Raw genomic sequence first — 9,775 nt, 5'->3', positions numbered from 1 at the left:
TATTTAAAATAAAAAAAATGACAAAGGCTTGATTTCTTTCTATGCAGTAGAACTGTAATGAGGCCATTGAACAAGACATGGCAGAAAAGTACTAGTTTTGTACTCTAATTATAAGAAATAACTTGGGGGCTTCATATACTGGGTTAGCTGATATTCTCCTCTCAGGATGCACCTCTTCTGGAGCAATGCTGTTCACTTTTTTGTGCTCATTCATGTTCTTTATTCCTATCATTTTTATAAGGAAGCTGAAGTGGGTTTATGGCCACAGGCTGCATCTCACTGGAGCACTTTCTAAGTCTTAGAAAGCTACACTTGATTTATTTCTCATTATCATCAAGGGATCAGGAATCCCAATGGTATCTCTCCAAGGAGTTTCATTATGATGGAAGGAGGGCTGCTTTCTTGGTATTGGACCTGAATAAATGAAATATAATCAGCTCTGCCACTGTTTCCTCCAATGATCCAGATTATAGAAAAAATGTAAAGAATGTTGCAATCATAGAATAAGAGAACAGTTTACATTCATACTTATAAATGCTGTAAAAATTGGAAGTCAATTCTTTATATATCATTTTTCTTTGCTTTGCTCTGCTTTTTTTCTTTGTACTGTCTTTGCTCTGTTCTTTCTTTTTTCCTTCTAAATATTAGTACTTGTTAATTTTTATACTGTTTTCAAAATTCTAATATAGTTAGAAATGGCAGAAAATATTGGTAGCTTGGATGGTAGTTGTTGGTGGTGGTTTGTTCTTCAAGCATGTTGTTTAGTTTCTGAACATTGTGTCAGTCTACAAAACGTCAGTCATGTGATGACGAAACCACATGATGAACTAACCACATAAGACCTATCAAAGCAGAAGAGAACTGAAATGAGACACTTCAATCAAAGTTCCGCTGATAATACCTAGCCTAGTGATGAAATGTTCAGAAACTAAACAAACTCAGAGAACAAACCACAGCTACCATTATAATATAGTTTATATACAAAAAAATGTAAAAGCTGGCAGTGAAGGATGCAAATGATGATCATGTGACCACAGATTATTCCAATGTCATAATTGCAAACTGATTGCCAATGCCTAAATGTCCATGGGGACCCAGTGATGGCCTCAATTATGACGATCCATTGTAAGTCCTCATTCAGTGCTGTCATAAGTCTGAAGAGTGGCTGGATGAGTGGCTGTTCAGTGATGACTACTTGTATTTGGGGCAACTATTCTATTTTTAGACTGCTTGAAACTGTACAAACTTAGATCTCATTTTGTATTTGGCACTCCTAAATGTGTTTCTAATACAGCCTTTAGTATATATTCTGACCTGATTAGAGTAGAAACAAGGGTCTGGATAGTAATATTTAATTATTGGCTCAAACTCATCTATCAACCCATTGGATTGCTCCACTGTTTTCAGTGAAACCTTCCAATATACCAGGAAGAAGTCACTCAAGTAGAAACCGATTTCATGAAGCCTTTCCTGGATTGCTTTATATAACTGTGAGTGTCCCCAGGCAAAAAAAATATGATTGAACGATGATCCCTAGAAATGGAGTTATTGTACAACATAACCAGAACTAATTATCCAGCCTTTTCAAAATGCTATTAATATTTAACAGGAGAGTTAATAATTTTCTATTTTCATACACCTATACATCAAAAATACCAGTGGACCTTTACTAGGGCATGTTGCAGCGCCCTTCGTTCTATATCATAGAATGAATAATACAACAATACTCCTGTAAACACTTTTTCTTTGTAATGTGGCACAGAATAAGTTGAATTGATCATATATGTTCTTTTATACTGTTGATTTAATTTGATTATGCCTCAAAGCCTTATTTTCCCTCATCTAGCTCTAACATTTGTTGCCATTTGACTTCTCGGTTGATTTCCTACTTTCCTCCTTATGTTTTACATTTAATGCTGTTCCTTAAATATTAAACAGAAGCCATGGTTTTGTATTACATTAAGTATGTTTATTGTGACACCAATGCAAAAATGCATCCAAAAATAAGACCACTGTATTGATCTCTTACATTTCATTTCTCCCTAAATCATTCTATTAATACTTTCTACCACCGCCAATATGAACATTCTCCCCTCATATGCCATAAATCCAATATCTACAAATCATTAGACTAGAAGGGACCAAAAGGCTCTTGTTTTTATTGCAATAGATTATGCTGGCTTCCCCACTGGGAAAAAAAGTTAATTAACAAAATATTGCAGTCCTATCCATAATGAAATACTTCTTTTTACAATAATACCACATACAGTGAAGGGGTGCATTCACAGACATTGCTTATTAGATTATTTGTTCCTATTATAATTTAGACAGCAGTCTATATCTATACTATCAAGTTGGCTATAGCTAATTACATTGAATCCAAATGGATTATAGTATGGATATATTAAGTGATGGCAGCATTTCAATAGTTCCCCCAAACCAAAGAATTTGCCTAGTCCTCGACTTATGACCACAATTGGGCTCCAAATTTGTTGCTAAGCAAGACAGTTAAGTGAATTTTGCCCCATTTTATGACCTTTCTTGCCATAGTTGTTATGGTATGGATATATTAAGTGAAGTGAATCACTGCAGTTGTTAAATTAGTAACATAGCTTCCTCATTGAGTTTGCTTGTCAGGTCGGAAAAGGTGATGACACGATCCTGGGACACTGCAAGCATCGTGATGACATGATCCTGGGACACTGCAAGCATCAAAATGAGTCAGTTGCTAAGATCTGAATTTTGATATGCTGCAACAGTTGTGTGAAAAATGGTCATGTCACTTTTTCAGTGCTGTTTGAACTTTGAACGGTCGCTAAATGAACTGTTGTAAATCAAGAACTACTTGTAATTAATCCTAGTATTAATCTGTTTTCTCAATCCAAAATAAATATTCAGGGTTTTTTTTAAAAGCAATATAACAAATAGGAATGAGATGTGGTATACACCAAATTGTAAAAGTGATTGATGATTCAGTTATTACTTACTATTAGTCACTTTAAATATCAGCAAAAGTAGTGCAAAAACCCTACAGAAACAGGAAAAAGTTCTGATAGGTATTGAAATTAAGGAAAAACAATCATTTATTAGTAATATACAGTTCACCCGAGAACACAATATCCAGGATACAGAGTAATCAAGAATTCAATACAACTTCATAAAGTTCAGAGGAAGTCCATCTGCAATTTTTATTTTTTTTAGAAATGAGAATTTGGTAGCTAACAACATATTAATTGCCCTTCTCCTTTTATGTGTGAATTTGCTATTCACACCTAGTCCTGTACAGTATGCCTGCAGAAACTTTATATCAGACTTCCTGCCCTCGAGACATGTTGGACATCAGTATCTGTAATTCTGTCAGAAGCTCTTCAGCAATTCTGGTTGGAAATTATGGGAGCTGAGGTCCAACACTTCTGGAGGGTATCCAATTCGAAAGGGAATATAAACAGTGCTAGTAGTAAAGTATATTGTTGTGTCCACAAAGTCACAAAGAGGGGGATTAAGTACGCCATGTTTAGTAAAAAACATCAAGATTATACACGCGTTAGGGTCCATTTGTCAACAGTTAAGGTGTCCCGTTAAAAGCTATTGGCTGGGCACATGATCTATGCGTCTGAAGAGCTGTTTTGAGCGAGAGAACTCCGAACAGCGTGAGTTCCCAATGAAGAGCGCCCCCAAAAGCAAAAGGACAGCGAGACAATCCATTCCGGGTTTGGCTGCTTCGGTCCGGGTGGGTCTGTTCCGGCTGCCCGGTGTTTTGTGTTTTGCAATCCGGACTTTCGGCATGCAAGCGCCGGCGGGAAAAACGAACCACCAAGCAACCATTGGCGAGGCCCTGCACGTGCCGCCGAGGGGGCTGGCTCGAACTCTGCGCCCGCCTCATTGGTCCGGGGCGGCGCGCCGCCGCGCGCCCCCGTGAAGCGCGTCCTCTCGGAGGGGTGGGTGATGGGCTCGCGCTCAGCTAAGCGCATGCTCAGTGCGGATGGGGCAGCCGGAGATGGTGGTGCTAGGCTGATGGCGGCGCGGGCAGCACTGCGCTGAAGACGCTCAGGGAGCCCCGTCTCCATCCGACCGCTGCTGCCTCGCCATGGGCAATGAGGCCAGCCTAGAGGGCGGGGGAGCCGAGGGGCAGCTGCCCCCCGGCCTAGCCGCGGGTCCCTCCACCTCGCCTGGATCCGCCAAGCCACCTTCAGCACCAAGCAGTGGAGGACAGCTCCCACCGGGCAGGGCGCCTGCTGCTGCACCGGGCCCCGCGCAGCCTCACGGACCCTCCGCCAGGTGGGAGCCACAGACTATCCGGGCTGGGCGAAGTATCACAGGAGAAGTCGCGCGGGGGCAACTTCGGTTGACTGAGCCCAGGAGGATGGAGGCTGTGTACTAGTTTGGGCTGGAAGGAGCGGGGGATTAAGGGCGAAGTGCAGCTGGGAACCCATGCTGCGGAGCGTGTCGCCCTGCTGAGTATCAACCGGAGCTGAGAGCAAAAGCTCTATAGTAAAAGGGAAGGCGCAATCCGTGGAGCCTATGAGAAAAGAGGGAAGGAATTTGGGGCGCACTAGGACGATCTATAACTGTGCTGCAGAAGAAGGCTAGGTCTAGTGGGGTATCTTCGTGAGAATAGTGCATATGGGGGGAAAAAGAAAGGTGGCTTGGCCTGAGTTTGCCATGTGCTCCTAATGTTGAGGAAATAACATGTTTTCGAGGTTATGAGAGATGCAACTCAGAGCACATTGGATGACCCCCCCCTTTTTCAGAACCAAACGTTTTATTTTGAGAATGTTGCTAATAGGTTCAGTTTATGCTATGGCTTTGATGTTGTATCAGGCGGAGCTCTGATAACATCTAATGGCGATTTCTAGAAATATTGGATTGGGGACCATTCAAGCTTAAATAATTTTTTAAGATAGGGAATGGAGACATCTTTCCATGTTTGGACATTTGAGCTAGAGTGTAGGAAGATGAATATGGCAAGAAGATGGAGGTGAAGAGAGAAGCATGTGCATATCAACTGGATGAGGACCTGCTTTCACAAAGGGTGCCGTAGTGCAGGCTAGTATCAAAGAGAGGGGAGCCAAGAAACATGAATGGGATGCTGATTACCCAGCAAAAGATGGGATGAGTGGCATGCAAAAAAAAAAAAAAAAAAAGGAATGGACATGGTTTGTGGGTAAGGAGCCACAAGTAGTTTCCTCAAAGCTACTGATTGTCAGGAATATGTCTGGCTTGAGTTATGAAAAAAAACCCAAATATGTCTATCTGCTTCTATTTCATGTACACTTGTCATATTGATGTGATGTTTGCCTACAAAGACACAGTTCTTCATGCTTAAGCACAAAGTGCACCTATTCTAATTGCATTCAGTTAGAATATAAATTAAAATAGTTATGTAATTGATGCTTTATCCACCATGTTCAATACAATATAAATGCTTGTTATTGTTTCCCTAATAAAAACAAACATCACGATGTTTTGTACATTTAAAGCATTCTTAATTCTCATAAAGTAATAGATCTTTGGTACTGGAAAGCACTGCAGATGGGAAAACATTAGTAGCAGTTTAAAAATAGTTTAAAACATCAGGAGAGTAATACTTTTCCAGCATTCAAAGCTTGTACTAAAATATCAAGAATATACATATAGAGCTTTTTAATGTTGAAAAAGTGGACAGAAATGTATTAAATACATGTTTTAAAAGTAATGTCCATATGTTGATTGATTACTCCATTACTTCATGGGAAATATAATGATGAATTCTGGAAGAAATCAAATAGCTTGCTATATTGTAAGATTTTGTTTGGATCCAAATTGGAGACTTATTTATTTTTCAGTGATGAAAACATTTTGTTCTGTTGAACTGAGTTTTTCACAGCATCTGATTTTCTACAGAAATTTGGAAGTGCAGTTTGATAGTCTGTGAGAATATCTCTCTTTTTCGCAAGCAAGCATTATCCATTTTACACTTCAAATATGTGTTCTGATGATGCATTTAATTGTTAAATTCACCTGTGAAACCATAGTTTTTAGCAGAATTGCCATCTGTATCATGTTAAATTGTGACAGTGATTTCATTCTGCAGGGTCCAAGTTTGCACATTACTCCCCAGCTGAGCCTAGGGAAATGTAGGCCAAGCATCAGTGATCATGCAAGAGAAATTCATGCAGACATGAAAATAAATGTATGTTGAAATGTTCAGGCAAATTTGTATAAAGACATGGTGAGGCGTGTAAGCGAGTCTGGGTAATATTGCACATGGGTACAGATAACATTGAAAGAAAAGAAGCATTCTCATGTGGGGACCTGCAGCAGGATGATCTGGTTCCTCTGAGCCAGGTCTACTTGCCTCTTTCTTTAATTCTGCAGTCTGGATTCATGTATGCACCATAAAGTGGTCTGTGTGTCTTATTTTGAGGCATCTGCGCATTGAAGCTTTTCTGTGACACTTCTGCCATAGTGGTTGAAGAGAGAGCTGGGAAGCCATCCAAACACTAATACATCAGTGCAAAAGTACTATATTGTTTTCCCCAAGACCCAGACAATCAGCAGAACCCTGTTCTTTCAAAATAGGCATTCTATCATGTCCTGACCTGATTAATGAATGTTTATTTGGTCAGCCTTTTATTCTTCTGCTTAGGGAAAGTGCTGGAAAAGTCATGAATATCGGCAAGTGTGTGTGATTGTGTGTGTATGTGTATGTGTGTGTGTGTGCACATATAGATAGGTAGTAGCCATGTTATTGTTGCAGTAAAATAATAAAAAGATTTGTAGAAGTGTTAAGAGAACATCCATATGGATTAGGTTGCAAATATTAATTAAAGGTGTTGTCTCAAGCAATAGAATTTATCTGATTTCATTTTAAGAAAACTTGTTTTGCTTATTGAAAGATATAGTTATGAAGTGAATTGACTGCAGTGCATACTATTACTAGTGACTTTGTTTCAGAAGCTAAATGTGAGAGAAGTTGATAGCAAATATGGGAATGTAAAAATATGCAATAATAAATCTAATATAGACCAATATTATTGCAGTGAGTAGCAATTTGAAAAAACAGCTAACGATAACAGTAAATCACATGTTTTACATGCAAACTTTTTCAAATTTAATTCCTATTTGTTCTAGGAAAGATTGGAAATATTTTTGCCTGAACTTTTATTTCAAGTTTGTCTATGGAGTTCTATACCAATGGTCTAAGTTGATATAAGGTAGTTTCTTACTTTAATGGATGTGTAATAGTGAATAGAAAAGTTATTATTAGTATTATAGTTTGTTTAGACTGATGTTATGATCCCCATTGTTTTAATCTTTTCTTATGGCATGATAATTTATCCCAGTGGAGTCATGTGCAGCTGAAATGGCCTATAAACCTAAATAAAAAATAATTCCCTGTGACTAATCCTTTCAAACTTTTGTATTAATTATAAAGTTGGATTGCTAGACATACATAGAGAACCCCGTAGGGTATTCAGAATGAATTTGCAAAAAATTGTGTTGTTAATTTTTTAGATAGGCAGCTTGTTGCCTCCAGTTATATTAATTCCATTCCTCCTAATATGACTGTGATATAACAATGTAAATTATTCTTTTATTGCTATTTTTGAATTGTTACAGTCTACTTCTTACAAAGTATATTAGCCTTGGGCAAAATCTAAAATCTGAAGCACTGGTTATTTTCTTTTTATCATATATATAAATGTCTTTTTCTAACTTGTTGCCACTGAAAAATCTAGGCTATTGATAGAATCACTTGTTTTGTGAGATGAGCAGTTATATAAACTGCACAAATAAATATATAGTGCTCTGATCATGTTGATTTAAAACCGGATGACCAAAGGAACAGAAGATTTGGAACTTTGTAAAAGATTTATGATTATGGGAAAATAAATTAATTTGCTATATGAATCAGTGAATTTAAAGCAAGAGTTGAAGTCCACAGGTCATAAAGGGGGCATAATTGCTCACCTGGGCAACATACTGAAATTTAATCTACATGAGATGGAAGCACTACTGAGGAATGGTTTTGGTATTCTGCTGAGTCCTGTTCAACTTGTTCTCCTAGCTCGTGCTAATAAGCCACCGGTGACTCTACCTTGATAGAGAAGGATGGGTTTTAATGGACTATGCCAGGGGTAGGGAACCTTGGCTCTTTTATGACTTGTGGACTTCAATACCCAGAATTCCTGAACCAGCCATGCTGACTCAGGAATTCTGGGAGTTGAAGTCCACAAGTCATAAAAGAGCCAAGGTTCCCTACCCCTGGACTATGCTGTAGTAATCTCCCATTTAAGTTGCAGGCTGCAATGCCTTGTACATTAAATGGGTTTTAATTACATTCTAGCCAATTCAGTTAATATACAGTAAAGCTCCTAGAATTCTGCCTAGGAATTATGAATCAAGTTGTTGCTGCTAGTATATATTTAATCATTTCCCCTAGTTTTCATATCAAGGCCTGGTTCAAAAGGTTGGTTTTAAATCCTGTAAAATCCTGCAGGGCTTGAGAAGCTATTATGAGAAAGATCAACTTATTTTATGCATAACTTAAAACTATATTCTGAAATCTGTCTCCAAATGTCCCTTAGTATGAAAAGAGGCTGGGTAGCAGTGAAAAAGTACCTTTTCAGCCCGATTCATTAGAAAACATGTTAGTTCCTATGCTGATATAATTTGATATAATGAAGCAAATACATTTTATTTCTTTCAGACTTTTGTGTCACAGATTTTATATTAAATGTTATAAATCTTACTCCTCTGTGCTTACGTTTAGATGGCTTCACTGATATAGGATATTTTAAAATATTCTTCATGATACCTTTAGTTTTATTTTTTGGTTATATTAACATTGTGATTGCTTTGGTGATCAATACTCAATTTCTAGGAAAGAATCCTAGCATTAGTTGAAGTGGTGCCAGTCTCATAGGTAGACATCCCACCTTGGAAGTGGATATGGAGCAGGGAAAACTTTGCTCCCAACTTCTCACAATAGCTTTCCCAACAATGAAAATCTCCTACATGGGAAAGAACGGAAAGAGGTGTGGAGAAAACTGACCAGAGGTTAAATCCAAATTGCTTATGCTACTGAATCTAATGGCCTTGCTGCCCTTCCAACCTGCTTGTATATCATAGGCACAGCACTGATACAGATAGTCCTCAGCTTATGACCATAATGGAGCTTGCCAATTGGGGTTGTGATGGTCATAAAAGGAGTCATCTTGGGATCGACCCAATTTTATGACTTTTTGTGGATCATATGGTCATTAAGTGAACCCATTATTCGGTATGGGGTGTTTTGGGCAAAAATCAAAAGTAAATGCGAGGTTTTATTAAAAATGTTTTAAACTGTGGTCATGAGACCATGGGATACTGTGAATGGCTGTAAATGCAGGCTGATTGCCAAGTGCCCAAAATGCAGACCACAGGGAGGCAGACAGAACTTCGGAACCAGGTTGTATTTACCTTTGGGGGGAGGGTTGTCAGAACTTTGAACAGTTGCTAAGCAACTGGTTCCAAATCAAGGACTACCTGTAATTTCAGACATTCTTGTAAAAAAATTCATAAGTTGGCCAGAAAGCTTTGCTTACAGAGAGCTTTCCCACGTTGCATCTATAAAATAAATAATTAGCAAGGTTTATGATATGAGCTGAGTCAACTTGTGCCTCTTATACTAAGAAAACTCATGCTAAGATAATGGAATCTTGAGTATTGTGAGCTTCTTGTAAATATTATAGAGATATGTTAAACAGATTGGAATGTGATAGTTTCAAACCAGAGATATAATATAATATAT

The sequence above is a fragment of the Protobothrops mucrosquamatus genome, unplaced genomic scaffold (assembly GCF_001527695.2).
Source record: "Protobothrops mucrosquamatus isolate PMUCROS unplaced genomic scaffold, P.Mucros_1.0 scaffold3278, whole genome shotgun sequence".
In the NCBI taxonomy this organism is placed as follows: domain Eukaryota; kingdom Metazoa; phylum Chordata; class Lepidosauria; order Squamata; family Viperidae; genus Protobothrops; species Protobothrops mucrosquamatus.
The sequence above is the reverse complement of the archived record's forward strand: the minus strand, read 5'-3'. Positions refer to the sequence as shown.